This window comes from Carlito syrichta, unplaced genomic scaffold (genome assembly GCF_000164805.1).
Source record: "Carlito syrichta isolate Samal-C Ts95f unplaced genomic scaffold, Tarsius_syrichta-2.0.1 Scaffold308857, whole genome shotgun sequence".
Taxonomy (NCBI): Eukaryota; Metazoa; Chordata; class Mammalia; order Primates; family Tarsiidae; genus Carlito; species Carlito syrichta.
The window spans coordinates 81499-100726 of NW_007252953.1; positions in this window are offsets into that span (position 1 = coordinate 81499).

The following is a 19228-nucleotide window of genomic DNA, read 5'->3' on the forward strand; positions in this document are numbered from 1 at the left end:
CGGGTCTCGAACCCGCGGGCTCAGGCAATCCACTCACCTCAGCCTCCCAAAGGCGCGGGATTACAGGCTGAGCCACCGAGCCCGGCTAATTTTCTTCTTTTCAATAAAGAATATTCATTAACTGCCTAACTAGATATGCTTCATTTTTATAGCATTGTAAAGCTTTATTTTTAATTCCTTGTTAAATCAGGGGTGATTCTTTGTCAAGCCACTTTCCAATTTGGTTCAGAAAAAGGTAATTTCTGTAATTATTATCTGACATATCATACATCTCTCAAAATGCTACCAAAAAGGGGGACCTCATTACAAATTTCTTCTTACAGAGACCAAAGATAAACCCTCAAATGAAACTTTTTTTTGGTCTTAAATATCTGTCTGTTGCTAATTTTTCTATTTTTGAGCACAAATGTAAAGAAGTGGAGATTTGAGCATATGCTGAGGCGGGACCTTTTGTTGGGGACAAGCTTCTCTGCTGAGGTTGGGCAGCTCCCTGATGGCTGTCCTCTTTATGGGGCTGCCGTTCAATTTCTAGCCTGTGTCCTTTAGCCTGAGAATGTGCACTTGTCCATTCTGTTGCCAGACAACTCTCTACCCTATCAGACCACCTTTTAATAACAAAAGTTTATAATGACTCTTTTTGCTGTTCTACACTGAAATTCATGAGAGACATAATCTACGCACACGATTTTTAAAAACAACCCAAAATATTCTAATCAGAATGTAAAGGAGACAAAAAGATTAATTCATAACGTGCTCTTGTGCATTTCAGTATGTATTACACGCTCAGCACAACCACTCTAGAAGGCAAAAGGCATTAGTAGTCAGCTGCTTCACTGTTAGCGCGAATGTGTGAGAGCTATCAGAGCATGTAGATAGAGGTGTGTATGTGAAACAGTGAATAACTGCTGGTTATACTCCTAGCAGAACTAAGTAAAAGCTTCCCTTGATTTATAGAGTAGGCGCATTGATGAAAAATTTACTGATTAAAAACTATGCTAAAATATATTTTGAGCTTGTGTGCAAAATGGACTAAGGGTCTACATTCAAAAATTAGACACCTTTTTCTTGATATTTTGCTATGGAAAATTTCAATCAGATAGAAGAGTTGAAATAATAGCAAGATGAATACGAGTGTATATCTCCCACCCAAACTCAACCCTTCCCCCTCCCCAGAATTATTTGAACATGGTCTCATTTATTTATTTACAGATGAACTAGTTTATTTTATTTTATTTTTTAACTTAATTTTGTTACAGAGATGTAGGGTACAAGTCAGGATTAGGTAAATTAGAAATCTACGTGCAGGTAAATTTGGGGCCACCAACCGGTCCTCATTTCCCCTGGTTTAGGACCATGTGCCCTTTATGTTGCCATGTGCCCACCCTGCCTCCCCTGGCAGTGCCCCACTACGACCAATCCCTCCCTTGTGTTATTGTGCTTAATGTTTAGGTCCCACATATGAGTGAGAACATGTGGTATTTGGTTCTTTTTTACTGTGATAGATCGCTGAGTATGATTGCCTCGCACTCCATCCCATTGGCTGCAAAATCCATGATCTTGTCCTTCTTTGTGGCTGACTCTTTCATTGTGTATATGTATTACATTTTCTTCATCCAGTCCAGTTTCGATGGGCAATAGCATTGGTTCCATGTTTTTGCTATTGTGGCTAGTGCGGCAATAAACATGCGTGTGCAGGTGTCTTTTTGTAGAATGATTTATGTTCCTCTGGGTATATTCCCAGAAGGGGGATTGCTGGGTTGTACAGAGGGTCAATTTCTAGTTCTTTTATTTATTTATTTTAACTTTTTTTTATTATAAAGATGTCAGAATGAGGTACATAAATAATTTATGTGCAGGTGAAGTTTGGGCTTCCAACTGTCCCTTGCTTCCCCTGGTTTAGGATCAGGTACCCTTTGTGTTGTTACCTGTCTCCTCCATACCCCAATTACAACAATTTATTTCACTGCACCACTTCTAAGAATAAGGACATTTTCCCACATAGTTATACCATCATAACACCTCAGAAAATTAACAATAATTTCATAGTACTATCTAATATCTAGTCCATATGCATATTTCTCCACTTCACCCAAGCATTACTTTCATAGCTGTGAGTTTTCAAAATCAGGATCCCATTAGCATTTACCTACTATATTTGTTCATTATGTTTTACTAGTTTCTTTTTCTCAATGTTTATTTTAAAGATGTGGGGTCCAATTCAGGGTTAGGTATACAAATGGTCATCATACAGGTAAAGTTTGGGCCTCACTTTGGTCCCCACTTTACCTGGTTTGAGATCGGATACCCTTATTGATGAGCTGCCCTCCCTTCCCTGGCAGTTTCCCACTGCTGTCAATCCCTTTCTTTTTTTTTTTTTTTTTGAGTTGGAGTCTCACTCTGTTACCCAGACTGGAGTGCAGTGGCCGCTCCCGGCCACTGCAGCCTCGACCTGCTGGGCTCCGGCGATCCTTCCGCCTCAGCCTTCAGTGACAATTGTTCAGGGTCTGCTTATAAGTGAGAACATGTGGTACTCAGTTCTTTGTTTCTGTGATAGATCACTAAGTATTATAGAATCTAAATCCATCCAAGTTGCTGCAGAGTTCATAATTTTGTTCTTCCTTATGGCTGCGTAATATTCTATCATGTATATGTACCACATTTTTTTATCCATTCCACTTTTGATGGGCAGCATGGTTAGTTCCATGTTTTTACTACTGTGAATAATGCTGCAATAAACATGCGTGAACAGGTATCTTTTTCATATAGTGATTTGAGTTCCTCCGGGTATATTCCCAGAAGGGGGATTGCTGGGTTGTATGAAAGGTCAATTTTTCGATCTTTTAGAAGTCGCCAAACTGTTTTCCACAGAGATTGTACTAGTTTACACTCCCACCAACAGTGTAGAAGTGTTCCCTTTTCCCCACAACCTCTCAAGCATCTGTTGTTTTTTGAGTTATTGGTGATGGCCATCCTGATTGGAGTTAGGCAGTACCTCAGTGTGGTTTTAATTTGCATTTCTTTGAGGATTAGTGAGGTTGAGCATTTTTTCATGTATCTGTTGTTTGCTCATAGGTCTTCTTTTGAGAAGTGTCTATTCATATCTTTCGTCCACTTTTTACTAGTTTGTTTGTTTGTTTGTTTGTTTTTGCGTTGGAGTCTCACTCTGTCGCCCAGACTGGAGTGCAGTGGCTCGCTTATGGCCACCGCAGCCTCAGCCTGCTGGGCTCAGATGATTCTTCTGCCTCAGCCTTCCAAGTAGCTGGAACTACAGGCACCCGCCACCATGCCTGGCTAATTTTATGATTTATTGTAGAGATGAGATCTCACCAAGTTGCCCAGGCTAATCTTGAACCCGTGGGATCAGGAAATCCTCTCACCTCAGCCTCCCAAAGTGCTGGGATTATAGGCGTGAGTTACTGTGCCTGGCCCTACTAGTTTATTTTAATCTAGAACAATCTCTTTACCTTATTCCCCAAGATGCTGATTTTTTTTTTTTTGAGAGTACAGGCCAGTTATCTTATAGAATGTCTCACATTCTGATTCCCTTAGCTTTGACATGTTTGCCAAAGGTCTTTGAAAGCAATTTTGCTTTTCCCTCCTTATAATTGGGATCAGTCATTTATCCAAGGATCCCTAATTCTGTGGACAGAGCTAAGGTTCTGTGTATTTTTTATAATGACTTTAGTATGCCATTTTCAATTGAAATGAAGTATCATAGGAATTCCCCCTTAATTTATATTTGTATTTCTTTTCTTCTTCTCTTCCTCTTCCTCCTCTTCCTCTTCCTTTTCCTTCTTCTTCTGATAGAGGGCAGTTCTTTATTGTATGCACTGTCTGCCCACTGCAGGGTGTTGAGCCCCCCGGGCTCTGCCCACTAATTTCCAGAACAACCCTAGCATTGTGACAACCCAAAACACCAGCATAATTCCCCAAACGTCCCATGAAGAACCTCTGGTCCAGATACTCTCAAATGTACGCGTGGGATTGAGAGTCCTTTGGAGAGCTGTGGATCTGAATCTCATGGTGTTTTGCTTTCTGTATAATTGTTCTTACTGAATCACACATGGAAGTTCAAGTCTGTTCTACTTGCCCACACGGAAGGACAGGAGGTGATGCAGCCCTATGACGCTGCTCACTAGAACTTCCATAGGGATGCCCTTGCTCACTGGGCCCTCTTCCCAAGGATGCCTGGGAGAAATGTCTCTCCTGTGTCAACCCCAGGAGAAGTTTTGCTTCTCTTGCCATTGTCCTCTGAATACCATGAGTCACCAACTCATTCTTGCTCTGCTATTTGTACTCAGTGCTAGAACATAACTAGGTAAGTCTGTGCTCTATTTCTGGCTTGTGCACAAGATTTCATGATTTGCATTTTGTGGACCAATCTCACCCCGGTTTCATCCTATTTTCCTATACCCTTAATATTTCTCTGTGTTTTCCTGACTTACTTTTTTTTGCTTCAAATCAGTGGGATTATATGGTTTTCTCAATTGCCTTGAAGAAATAAACATTCAGCACCAACCTCACAGGATTGCTGTTAGGGTGACGCATGCAGGGGACTCAGCCATGACTGGCCTCGACGAGGAGCACAGTAACCAGTGGTCCCTATGTCCGTCCTGTGCTCCCTTCCCTCTACTCCTGCCCCACCCCTAACCCCACCCCAGACCTGCTCTCTATGACTTAAGGCGATGTCCACGGATTCTCTGAGTCCCACTCCTCGCTTTCTGGTCAGGTCCCCAGATAAGTTTTTGAATGCGAACAAAATAGATGGAATATGTGTTTCTGTACTCCATGGGCCACAGTCTGTTAATTTCTTTGCAGTTGTATATCAGTAAACTCCCTCTGCTCCTTTAAGAAATGGATAGATGTTCTTGTATCTGAAGATACTTGAAAATGAGTGTACTATTCAGGATTCTCCAGAAAAACAGACCCAATAGAAGACATGTGTGTGTGTGTGCGTGTGTGTGTGTGGAGAGAGAGAGAGAGAGAGAGAGAGAGAGACAGGTATAGATATATGTATACTTAGAGTCAAACAAAATGGTTTTTCCTACTGTACTCTCTCGGCATACAGTGCTTTTGTGACCAAATGTGTGTGGGATTTGCTAAAAGCAGTTCTCAGCAGACACCAGGCAAATGTACTCTAATTTCACACAATTCTGATACTCTCTACCTACTTGGTGGTAGGTTTTACAGGTTGAGAGCTCAATGCACAAGACTACCTCCCCCTTCAGAATCTACTCACAAATTTGGGCTTCCAGAACTTCTGACCAACAGGCTATAAACTGGGGTTCTTACAACTCCTTTCTTGGGCTTGAGTAAATTGCTAGCAGGGCTCACAGAACTCAGGGAAACACTTTGCTTACAGTTACCCATTTATTACAAAGGGTATTTTCAACGAAACAAATGAGCAGCCAGAAGAAGAGACATAGGCCAAGGTCTAGAAGGGTTGCAAATGTAAGAGCTTGTATCCCTTATGGAGGGTGCACCAAACTCCTGGCACAGGGAAGAGTTCTTGTTCACCAACCTGGAAACCCTCTGAACTCAGTTTTTTGGGGATTTTATAAAAGCTTCATTTTGGAGATATGATTGATGAAGTCATGATTGATTAGCCATTGGTGATCAGCTCAACCTTCAGCCCTGCTCTTCTCCCCAAATGTGAAATGGAAGACTGAAAGTTCCAACCCTCTAATCACTTGACTGGTTCCTGTGGCAACCAGCCCCCATCCTGAGCTGGCCCCAACTGACCAGTTGTCTCATTAGCATACAAAAGATTCTCTTATCATTCAGAGATTTCAAGGATTTTAGGAGCTGTATGTCAAGAAACTGGGACGAAGATCAAATATGTATTTTACAATATCACATATACCTATATCAAGATATTTATTATTATGGAAGCTGAAAAGTCCCAAACTGATAGCGTAGTTCCAGTCTGGGTATGAAGCCCTGAGAACCAGGATAGCTGATGGTATAAGTTCCAGCCTCAAGGCCAGCAGGCTGGAGACCCAGGAATAGCTGATGTTTCAGTTCAAGTCCAAAGGCAGGAAACATCCAATGTCTCAGCTCAAAGGCAGTCAGGCAGGGAGAGCTCCCACTTAGCTTTTTTGGTCTATTCAAGTCTTTAACTGATTGGATATAGCACAATCTGTTTTACTCAGTCCACTGATACAAATGTTAATTTCATCAAGAAACACCTTCAGACATGCCCACAATAATATTTGACAAAATGTCTGGGCATCCCATAGCCCAATCAATTTGACACATAAAGTAACAATCACCATGAGGATCTCTTCCGTGGGTCCAGAGTGCAGCAGTTGGGACCTTAGGGAGAAGCCTGGGCAGGTGGATTATTGTAGTGGGTTGCCCCTATTCCTCCCCTTTTTCTACCCTAACATTTTCCTTCCCACTGCCTTCTGTCTATATGGCTTTTTTGCCCAGAGGACTCAGAACATTGGGCCCTACTCACCCACACACAACTTGTTCAACTTTATTGCAATCATGGAATTTTTCTGGAAGTATATGCCTTTTTATTCTCCAGCCTGCCTGGTAATTTTCCTGCAAAATCAAACCAGCAATTTCTTTTTATTTTTTTCCTAGAAATTTCTGACCAGATACATCATTTATTACCTTGTTTCCAAGATACACTTCACACTCTTCCATCTCAGAAATCTGATGTCCTGAAAAAATGTCTTGCAGAGAGCCCCAGGAGCTCTTGCCGTTGTTGCCACTGGATTTTCCTCCTGATACAGAGCACTCTTAGTTTAAAAAAAAAAAAAAATTTCCTGCCTTAAAAGAACACAGGATCTCATTGTGGGGGTTTAAAGTGGGAGAAGGCAGAATCTTCTTATTCAAAAGCAAAACAACTGGATAATTGTTTTCAACATGTTAAAATAGCAACTACTGTCTCTGTTATCATTTCAGACATTATAAAAATGTCTTCTTGTTATAGATTAATTACAGTTGTGGTGCAGAAGTGACTTCTTGGATTTTTTAAAAGCCATTTTATGATTACACAATTGTTAAAGTCTATAGTCACAGAATCATTAAGGACAGAAAGGACCTTAGAGTTTTTCTGGTAACTTAGGCACAGAGTTAAGTGAATTCCCTACAGCTACACAGCCAGTTATGGGCAAAGCCAGGAATACCATTCAGATATTCTAGTTTTCACCACATCTCAGGGTCTATAGAAGGCACATTGATGACTAGAAGTGTTCACAAGCGCAGACTTATTTTGTTTTGGTGATCTGGAAGGGGCCAGGTTGGTACTGGCTTTTGCACTTTTTAAAAACCCAAAGTAGAGTTTGGTTGTATTGAGGACCAAGTCAGGACCTTGTGAAAGATAAGAGCCGCATAAAGTAAAGCAGTGTTTGCAGGTGAGACAAGTCCCTTGCAGTGAAAGGAAGTCCTCAAAATTGCACTGCAACCTGAAAAAGGGACTGAGCAGAACTAAGACTTGCTAATTGACTTCAGTCCTTTAGTTTTGATGATATCAAGAGATAGTTATCCAATTGATGACTTAATTCTCTCCTCTTCTCTGGATGGGATGCATCTTTATCCAATCAGGATATCGGGCTTCTTTTGTGAAAGAGAGAGTTGCAGAGTACAACAGACGCTCAGGACTACCTTTTCCACCTGGTCTCTATGCCGAAGGATGTCTCTTTCTATATTTATATGAACACCTCAGCAGAGATATCACTCCACTTTTCAGACATCTTTTCTGCCTCTCCAACCACCACCTCTCTCTAGGTACACTGTGAGTCTCCTAGGTGATGTTTGGACACATCAACAAAGGGGAGGACTTTTGGGGCCCCTGTAGCTGTCTACATATTGGATACAAAAAGTAAACCTGCTCTGAAAATCACAGTCTAACAGGGGAGAATGTCAGAAACCCACACTGGCATAGAATTTAGCTGACTCTCATGAATCTTCGGTTTTCTTTCTTTCTTTTTTTTATGTTGGAGTCTCACTGTCACCCAGACTGGAGTGCAGTGGCCGCTCCCGGTCACTGCAGCCTCGACCTGCTGGGATCCGGCGATCCTTCCGCCTCAGCCTTCCAAGTAGCTGGAACTACAGGCGCGCGATACCACGCCCGGCTAATTTTTTGATTTATTGTAGAGATGAGGTCTCGCCAAGTTGCCCAGGCGGGTCTCAAACCTGCGGGCTCAGGCAGTCCACTCACCTCAGCCTCCCAAAGCGCGGGATTACAGGCTGAGCCACCAAGCCCGGCTCGGTTTTCTGTTTTGAACTTGGGATTCTATAATTTTCTTGTAATGTTTTTCTCCCTGTGCTTTAAAGTATTTTATTTTCAAAGAACATCCAATTAATTTATTTTCCAAAATAATGGGAGGAACTTGCCATGTAAGCAATACAAAATGTTTTCTGAAAATGAATAATTCTGGTACTGGTTTCTAGGACAACCAGGAGGTTAAAATAAAATGATAAGACAGAAGCTAGAAAAACAGTATACAAATCTGTGTAAATCTAGAAAGCACCATTATCCTTAAAATTGTGAGTTAAAAATTGGTATTTGGCATCTGACATCTTAATAATTCAGGTTACATTTAAATAAGTGCCCTAGGCAATTTACTGTTGCCAGTTTGATGTTAATAGGTGCTATACAACTATAAAATGGAATGCTATAGAAACAGAATATAATATCCTTTTTTTCCCAAGCATAATTCAGTGTCTCCTGAGATAATGGGTTATGTCAAGGTTTATGTGTAAGGTATTCTTTGTTTGGAAGTGTGTTAAATAATTACCATATGGCTAATACTTAAAATATCTTTTTTTAAAGTATTTTAAGAAACAGAAATTATTAGTGTTATTGTGCTAGCAGGATTCTTTATCTCAAACACAATAATTATACAAACACAGTAATTAAATGGAAAATGTAGCAAAGGTCAGGGCTAATTTTTGAGACTTCCAGGTTATCAATTGATTACAATAGGCAAGGAAAAAAAGGAGTTGTGGTCTTTTAAAAGTGTGCAGAGTTCTTTCTCACATTTAGAGACAAGTTTCCTGCTCAAACTATATATTATCTTCTACATTATGCATAGTGTATGCAGCTTATTGGACAAGCTCAATAGAGTAGAAGCAGAAAATAGCTATATTATTTTCCACACCTGCCTCTTCAAATTAGTTCTCTCAACTTGTTCTTCCCTGGATCTAATTTTGCAAAAATCCTGTAACTTTTCCAGTCATTCTCATAAGGCTGTAACGTCCATTGGTCACTGTCAGGAAATAATTCCAGTTGTATGTAAAGATTCATCCAATTTACCTCTGGTTCCAGCTGAAACTGGTTTGTAGTTTTGAGTCTGGGGTTGGGGGTGGGGGCAGGGGTGGAGAGAAAGTGTGGTCAGCTGCTCCATTTCCTTACCTGTCCCTTTCTTTCTCATTCCCAGCTCACCAGACAGCACCTAGCTCCACCGTGGCTGCTGTTTGGGGAAGGAAGAAGTCAGGGCCATGAGGATTCCTGCTTGACCAGGATAGACGTAGCATCATGTTGAGCCCCTGAGTGTGGCAGATTCAAATGCTGGTTTTCCTCCCTCGTGGGCTCCTTTAGCTCCACTGGAACCTCTCACTTCCAACTCCCTTGATGTAGGCAATGAGTCCTCCTGCTGGTGGTTGATGAGCAGCCCTCAGTCCTTGCTTTCTGGAGGCTCACCCTTTCCTGTGGTCACCTGGCCTCTCCAAGCACCCCTCCTGGCAGGAGCTCCTCTCCAGAAGACCCAGCTCAGCTTGGTCTGTCTCTGCCCCATGAGAAACCCAAGCATCTGGGCCCTTCAGAGTTTGGAAACGCAGAGCACTGCCATGCAGTCACTTCCTCTTCCAGGCAGGCGTCAAATACCAGCCACTGCATTCCTCCTATGCTAGAGACTGAGACAAGCTCCCAGAGTATTTTATCTCAAGCCTCCCATATCAGCAACTTACTTTCAAATAGCTTAGGAAAAAAATTCTCTGTAGTATACTGGTAATTTTTCTGTATGTTTGCAATTGTTTCAAAATGTAAAAAGAAGCATATATATCTACACTAAACACATAAGTACATATTTTAAAAACATATGAGGGCGGACTTTGTCGTTTTCTTTAATTTTTCTGTATGTTTAAAATAGTTTTAAAATTTAAAAAGAAGCATATATATCTACAAAAAAAAATGTAAATACGTATTTTAAAAACATATGAAGGGGGATTCCCCCCTCCCAAAAAATTCCAGAATTATCTTTTTTTGGAAAGTGGGCCCTTAGAGTTGGAACTTAACAGTCAGAATTTGTTACTCCTGATCAACCAAAGTTTTCATCTGGAAATTTTGAGAAGGTTGCATCATGATTTGTGGGACAAACATCCTGAGTTGTGGCAAACAGGTGACCGGTTCTTCCACCATGACAACGAACTTGCCCACACCACAGTGAATGTTCAGCAGTTTTTGACCAAAAACAGAATGACCCCTCCTCCCACCCCCCATTCACCTGATCTCACCCCAAGTGATGTTTTTGTTGTTGTTGTTTTCCTAGATGAAATCCTCATAGGGAAATGTTTTGCCAATGTGGAAGAGGTGAAACAAAAAACAGCAGAAGCTCTAAAAGACATCAACATCGACAAGTTCAAAAACTGTTGAGCAGTGGAGAGTCTGGGCAGTTGTATTGCATCAGAGGGTATTTTGAAGGTGACTGAAGTTTAAGGATGTAAAAATAAATATACATTTTTTTATAAATACATTCTGGGGTTTTGGGGGGGTCCCCCCTCATAAATGGTGATGTGTGTGTTACACTATACAAAGCATATAACCTTTCCCACTTATCAGTTGTTATAAACATCACCATATTAATATGTATAATCTGTATAATCATTTTCAAAAGCAAATATGGTTCATTTCAGGCATATACTATAATTTAATTAACCAAGCTTCTCTTTTTATACTTTTAGATCATCTCCGTTCTTTTAATATAATAAATAGCGCTACAATGGAAAAAAATAGCTTTGAACAAAGATAACACTGTTGTACATAATGAAAATTCACTGCAAATTCACTAAATTTTAAGGAGGCCCTTAGCCTATTGTCAGTTACATATAATTACTCCTTGAAAGTTAGAATTGATTTCTTTGTCAGCTTTAGAGTTCTGATTAGGTTCACTAACTTTGGAAGTGACATGTAGACATTGTGAATTTTCTTCCACTTAAGAACCCAGCCTCAAATTCCTTTAAACAGTGTCAGAGGCATTAGATCAAGAATACAGTCATTGGGCTCATGATAAGAGTGTTGCCAGTGCTGCTGGGTTGTAACAAGAAGTCACAATGGACAAGCACTTGGCTGTGCATTCAGTTTTCTTCTACTACCGTGTTAAAGGGAAACATCCTGATTTGCCTGTCTTTGAAAACGTTGCTTAATATTTTTGTTAAATTCTATTAAACAACAGTATTCAATGACTGAGGTGTTGGGCCCCAAATATACTGGCAATTATAATAATGATACTACATTTGTATGGTGACTTATGTGTTTCAAATCCTTTTACTTTTATTATCTAATGTGATTCTCGCGAACTCCCTGAGAAGTGATGGAGGTGGATAGGTATTATTATTCTCATTCCCTTGATCATGGAAGCAGGAATGAGAGTTAGATTGATGCTCAAAGTGACAGTGCAAGGAAGAGGCAGAGCTGGGACTGATGTGTGGATTTTCTAGCCATTCTCCCAATGTTCCTGGGTGCCCAGTGTTCTCTCCACCTTGCCATCTGTTCTGCCCTCATCTTTCCATCTGGTTTAACCATCCACTCTGTTGTTCAAACGACTCTTTCCTTTGTTTCTATTCCGCTCATATCCTATATATCATCATGTCTTCCCATTCTCCTTTCAGACCATATCCCAGATCTATTCTATTCGCTACATCGCCGCCACATACATCCCCATCCAAGCTAGTGTCACTTCTCACCTGGACAATGGCAACAGCTGTCCACCTGGCCTCCGGCTCCCACTCTTTTGTTCCCAAGTCTATTCTCCACAAAACAACCCTGTGACTCTCCTAAAACACATATCAGCTCTGGTCCTTCCCTCCTCAGAACCCTTTAATTGCCCTTTGAATGAACTCTAAACTCTTTATTCCAGCCACCAATATAAATAGCTCTGCCTAACCTGGCCTCTACCTGTCTCTCACCTTCTCTCCACCTCTCCCATCAGCTCTCACCTGCCCCGTGTGTCACAGCTGTACTTTGCTTTCTCTCTTTTACTAGAGTATACTGAGCTCATGGCAGTCCTAGGGTTTTTTGTGATCTGAAGAACTGGCCCCAGTCCTTGTCATCCAGCTTTTCCCTTGAAGATTGCCCTTCCTCAGTGCCCAGTCTGGAGGGAACTCAGTCGCCCTCTTTCACATTATTCTGTTTTATCTCATCATGGCACCACTTTGTCTGTTGGTTTGATGTCTATTTTGAGTCACTAAATATAGTGCATTTATTTATTTATTAGTTAATTTATTTAACAAGCATTTCTATATCTCTACTATGAGCCAGGTATTATTCTAAGTATTTTAGCTATGTTATTTCATTTATTCCTCTTAACAACCCTTCTGTACTTTTTCAGATGAGGAAATGGAGGAACAGAAACTTCTTCAAGGTCCTCTAGCTCATAAATAGCAAAACTGAGATTTAAATCTAAACAGTTTGGCTTGAGAGTCCTTGCTTTTGAATGGGGCTCTTGTTTATTGTGTTTAACTCTGAAGACCCATCATGAAGAATAGTGCCTGGTATAGAGTAGGTCCTCATAAATATTTGTTGAAGAACTGAATGATCTTGTGGTTTCTAAGGAGATCCTGACACTGGATCATCATAAACTTGTCTTGGGTGTACCCTATTATCTGTCTGATCCTTAGATCCTTGGTATTATCCAGAAACTGGCCTGACTAACATTTTCTGAGCTTATTTCAATATAACTTTATCTTCAGCCAGAGAAATGTTTGAAATTAAAGCTATCCTCTGCTTGCAATCTATATATTCACAATTAATAGTTACACGGTGTTGTGTAAATTGCTGTAGTACTTTTTTCTCATTTAACAATAGTACAAGGAAAGAAGTCATTCCAAATCCCTTCAGAAGATTAGATAAGACCGAAGTAGTAATTGTCATTAGTTCAGCAGGTTAATATAATAGCTTCTCACTTGTAGTTAATGCAGAGGAGAGCAACTTCAAACCATGAATTTGCCTGTGTCAGTAACGTCTCCAGGGGACATTTATCTGTATAAGTAAGACTAATTTGGTGTTGATAGGGTTGAATCTTATTGAGAATATCCAGTTATGAATTTAAAAAAAGGAATAAGGGAGAAATGAAATCAGGAAAATGAAATCTTATGACAGGGCCAGATGAAGTCAAGTTTATCAAATAATGGTGTATTTAAGAGAGAATCATCTCCCATCTTTTCTGCCTTTTCCTCATTGCTTTCACAGAGTATTCCTGTCACTACAATGCCATCAGCCCACCTGAAATATTTCCTTACTTCTCTAAGCATGCGCTTTCCCAGGTGATTAGCCTAGGCTCTAACCATTTCTAGGTTCATCCCTCCCCTTATCTTACTTCTCCTGTGTCCTCTTACTTCATGGAGTCACTAAGTGAAGAACTAGTTCTGAGGACTCAGCCTCAGGCCTTACACAAAAATCCCTTTCTCCTTGATCCATTTTGGTTCATTGTTTTTTGCTTTTGCATTACCATCACAGTCTGCCTCACTGGTTTATAGGCAATGTGAAGCTGGTTTAGTGCAGCGGTTAAGAGTCTGGGCTTTAGCTGGGCTCGGTGGCTCAGCCTGTAATCTCGCGCCTTGGGAGGCTGAGGTGAGTGGATTGCCTGAGCCCGCGGGTTTGAGACCCGCCTGGGCAACTTGGCAGACCTCATCTCTACAATAAATCAAAAAAAATCAGCCGGGCGTGGGAGTGTGCGCCTGTAGTTCCAGCTACTTGGAAGGCTGAGGCGGAAGGATTGCCGGAGCCCAGCAGGTCGAGGCTGTGGTGGCCGGGTGCGGGCACTGCATTCCAGTCTGGGGGACAGAGTGGACTCCAACTCAGAAAAAGAAAAAAAAAAAGAGTCTGGGCTTTGATGATAAGCTACTTTTGTTTGAATCTTTGCTCTGCCACTTACTAGAAGTGTAAGCTTTGGCAAGGTACTTCATCTTCCTGTGCAGTCATTTCTTCTATAAAATAGAGATAATATAGCACCTGTCTCAGAGGTTTGTTTTGCAGGTTTTATTACTACGTATAAAGCACTCAGGACACTGCCCAGTTTAATATAAGTATTATATATCAGTATCATCATTGTTGAAAACAGTGACAGGTTTTATGTTCACCACAGATAATAAATGTATGTTGGATCCAGTCTCATTGGTTTTCTTCATTGTAGGTCTCAATGGCTTAAAGTACTACTCATCTCAAATAAAACTATGTCACAAACTACTTATCAGACATTTAAAATAAATTGCAAAAGAATGATAGTTTTTATAATTATAAAAATAAAGCCTGATGTTGTGAAATGAATAACTCTTTTTTTTCCCAGTGAGAGAGATGAAATTGTTTGTAAGCCTTGAATAAGATGACTCGGTCCAGCAGGGGAGAGTTGTAAGTCAGTGCCTGTATCTAAACGACCCCATTACTTTGAAGGTCATCAGGAATGATGGAAAGGTTCAGTGACTCTCTTTGCTAGTTAAGGATGTTCAGATTAAAGAAGAACTTGAAAATGATGGAGAATTGGCTCTAATTCTATAGCCTGGCCCAGTTAAGTCCAGCTGATATCATTTGAACTGCAGATTATTTACAGATATGTGAGTGTGAAATTAAATGTCGGTTATTTTATCCACAGAGATCTTAGAATTACCATAGTCAGAACCCTTCTAATATGCCTAAAAGACATGTATAGCAGTGGCTTTGGGATCAGCTATAAGTAGCAAGGGAACAATAATAGAAGTTGGAAAAATGGCGACCCATGTGATGTGGTGGCTAAACATTTGGTAAAATTGTTGCCTGTCAAAATCTGGAAGGCACATGACATATCTAATGGGCTGGTGAGAGGAGTAAGGAAGTTTTGAGGTGGAATGTTGATAGCATGAGGTGGTTGTTACAAGTTGTATGTAATAAAATGCTAAAATAAAAAGATAAACTCAAAAAAGAACTAGATGATTTTAAAGCAGGATAGATAAGAAATACAGAGAGACCAAAAGTTTTGGAACTTTCAGGAGTGAAAAAGTTAAATTGTTTTTCATCTTCAACCAGTAAAAGAGAAAACTGAGATATTCTTTGAGTTTAAAAGCCTACTAGGACTCAGCCTCTAGAGAGAGGCTGAATCAAGCATTTAAAAGATCATTGAAAGAATTAAAGATGTAGCTATAGAATTTTTTCCTCCAAGGGGACACAATAGAACTGGATATATTGGAAGCCTGATATATGAAAGCAATCGTTAATAAGTATATTGGATATCTCAAAACAAATTGTGGATATAACTTGTCCCCATGGAATTGTCTAGAATAGGATACCCAAAGCCAACAAAGTTTTCAAGTGAATATCTTGCCCAAAGCATCCCAAGCTAGTTTAAAAGAGATGTGATGGCTAATGTAAAAAGACTGTTTGGTCTCCCAACTTTCCACAAGCAGGAAGCTGGCTAACGAATTTACGCAGCTGCCAAGAATGTGGCAACTCATCCCAGTTTGCCTGAGACTTTCCTATTTTTAGTACTGAAAGCCTTGAAACCCAGGAAAACCCTCAGTCCCGTGCAAATTAGTACACGTGGTCACCATTTTAGGAGAGCAGGTTCTGCAATGCCATTTTTATGTAGCCAAGAAAGATATTGAAAAAGAAAGGATTTCCAGATAGCAGAGTCAAGAGTCACAGAGAACAATGGATTTGGGACTTATTCTCAGAGAGCAGAACTGAGACTGAATTAAGGATCATTTCTTATCCTTTGGACAAGATTTCAGAATTGCTATGGGCCCCGACTGTTCACACCCTTCTTTGACTCACCTTGCTTAAGAGCAATGGTTTCATTTGTTCCCCATTGTTATGCTAGAAAATTGTCAGGCCCCATTTGGAATTTCCCCAAAGATCTCTTAGGGGCTAAATAATAGGCTGTGACAACCTATTAATTTTTTTTTTTTTAATGGTATGCAGTTACAAAGTGTGCCAGTTTTCCCTATGCAACAATTTATCCAGATATCTCAGGATAACAACCAGGAGCTGAAAGCTGGAATCATTTTTGTTCCCATCACATTTTTGATTCACAAAAGAGAGTGTTAGATGAGGCTATTTTGGAGCAGTATGGTATGAATCACCTCTATTTGCATTGTTCGTACCAGCTAACTCCAAGCTGTCTAGGTTGCTTCAGGTCCAGTCTCTATAGGTTTTCTCTCCCTTATGTACAGCTCCCTTCATGTGATCTGATGTGGTTAAGAAAAACATGTTCTGGATATTTTCATTCAACAAAAAGTGACTCTAGTCATAGTATGTACTTAAGACTCTTTTAATTCATTCAGCAAAGTCTTAAAGATAAGAAGAGCGATAGGAACATTTAACGATTCCTGGTAAGACAGAGGTATAGAAAGAGGATAATGCAGCCTTTAATCTGGTCATATAATTTCATGGATAAACCAACCAAAATGTGGTAGAGACAATGCTATGTGGTCACCAAATCTCGTTTCATTCCCCCCCTCCTCTTTTCTGCCACCTTTGTATTCTCTCTTCTTCTTCCACAGCTACTTTCCATGGGAGCCACCTGACATCGTGTTTGAGATGGCAGTACCACCAGATGGAAGGAACCTGAATCCCTGTGTTATTATTTGGAGAAGAGCCTCCATGAAGAGCTACCTGACCAGCACTGGACAGTGATGTAAAAGGAATGTAAATCTGTGTCTTATGAAACCCTGGAGCTTTGGGAATTGTTTGTTATAACAGTCACCACTAGTTATCCTGACTAGTATGAAAGGCTAAGGGAATGAAAATGGAGACTCCACCAAACAGTTTTCCTCTTACCTTCGACTCAGAAACTAGTTTAAAAATGATAGCACTTCATTGGCATTGAGACTTGCCATCCTAATTGAGTGGTCCCCTAGCTCTTTATTTAAATCTGGGTGGTAGAGAAAGAGAGGAGGTGCTAGTCACAGTCCCATCCTGGGATTATAGGCTGGGCGTGGTGGCTCAACCTGTAATCCCAGCATTTTGGGAGGCTGAGGCAAAAGGATTGCCTGAGCCTGGGGTTTCGAGACCAACCTGAGCAATTTGGTGAGATCTTGTCTCTACAATAAATCAAAAAACTAGCTGGGCGTGATGGCATGCATCTGTAGTTCTAGCTATTTGGACGGCTGAGGCGTAAGGGTTGCCTAAGCCCAGCAGGTGGAGGCTGCGGTGGCCATGAGTGTGCCACTGCACTCCAGCCTGGGCAACAAGAGTGAGATAACAACTCAAAAAAAATTTACAAATACACATCTAAAACAAACAATAACACAGGAGATTGCCTAAATGCTCACGCCTCCAGATTTCAAGACAACTAGTCACATTCGGGCCCCAGGGGATTTCCTTCCCCATTCCAGTTGCTGTTCTTCGATTCCCAGAGTACCCTTTTACAGATTATGGTGTATTTATTTCTCTCTAATTGGAAATAAACATTAGACGTGGAAAAGTTAATACTGGACCTAAGAGCATGCTGAGAATTTAAACGAGCTCTAAAGTCTTGCTGAGGCAAAGGCTTTAAATGTGTCTTAAAGCCCTTATATGGTCTTTAGCAAGCAACAAAAATGAACCCGCTCCCAAAAGCATTGACCTGGAAGTGTGTCTTTGTTGCTTAAATTATGATTACAACTTCCCTAGCTGCGTTTTATTAATGAACTCTAAATGGAAGTGTTTATCTCAGGAGGAAGTACTGTTTCTTTCTCTTGTCCCTGGTGACACACTAAACATATTAATTGATATGAAGCTGATTTTTAGGAGACAGGAAAGCCCTGAGGCCTTTGTCACATTGACAATTGTGGCTAGACTCATTACGGGGCCTGTCACAGCAGGGCTGGAAACAGGCTTCTCTCACTTCACACATCCCTGGAGTGCATGGCTTACGAAGTTTTTTCATTCAGTGTGCTCTTGAGAAAGGGCTTCCCTCTTTTACTCGGCCATATTGCCTGCATGGGGACCTTGTGGGGCTTGGGGAAGTACCTCTTCTCCTTGACATTTTATTAAAAATTTCACATCGCTTTATTACACTGCCTCCAATTTTATCAGAGAGTCATTTGGTTAAAGAGAATTAGACAATTGCCTCTAAAAAATGGGATTAACTACAATGCAGAGAGAAGACAAAGGGTCCATTCTTAATGCATAAGGAAAAAACGCAAATCAAGGAGAAAAAGCCAAATTGACCAATTGAAAGACCAAATAAAAAGAGAGCGGTATGAAAATATAAAATACCAATGGCAAATGAATATCTTTTATTAGACAAATTAACTTTGCCAGCAAGAAAAGAAAATACACACGATATACTATAAATGTCACAAAGAGAAATAGCCTCTTACCTCCAGTCAAATTGGAAAATATTTTTCTTTTGATAGTAACACCAAGTAATATTAAGTGTATGGAAAATAAGCATTTCAAACACTGCTGCCTCAGAGCAGAGTAAATTGGAGGGCTATTGGAAATATTTATCCAAGGTCTTAAACATTTGACCATCCAGTTTCACTCTAGAAATTTATTCTAAGGAAATAAATATGGATGTATGTGAAGATTTATCCAAAGGATATTTATTTGCAGAATTATCTGAAATAACGGAATTGGAAAACAACCAAAACCCAACAATTAAAAAAATGGTAAAATAAATTATAGCACGTCCATATGATAGAATGCAATATAGCCATTAAAAATGCTGTTTCAGGCTGGGCGCGGTGGCTCGAGTCTGTAATCCCAGCACTTTGAAAGACCAAGGTGAGAGGATTGCCTGAGCCCATGGGTTCCGAACTAGCCTGGGCGACTTGGCGAGACCTCATCTCTACAATAAATCAAAAAATTAGCCGGGTGTGGTAGCGTGTGCCTGTAGTTCTGACTACTTGGAAGACTGAGGCAGAAGGATCGCCTGAGCCCACAGGTTGATGCTGGGGTATCCATGAACGTGCCACTGTGCTCCAGTCTGGGTGACAAGTGAGACTCCAACTCAAAAAAAAAAATGTTTCATAGTACTAATGATATGAAAAAATTCTTTTGACATATTGGTAAGTGACAATGGCAAGTTACAAAACAGTA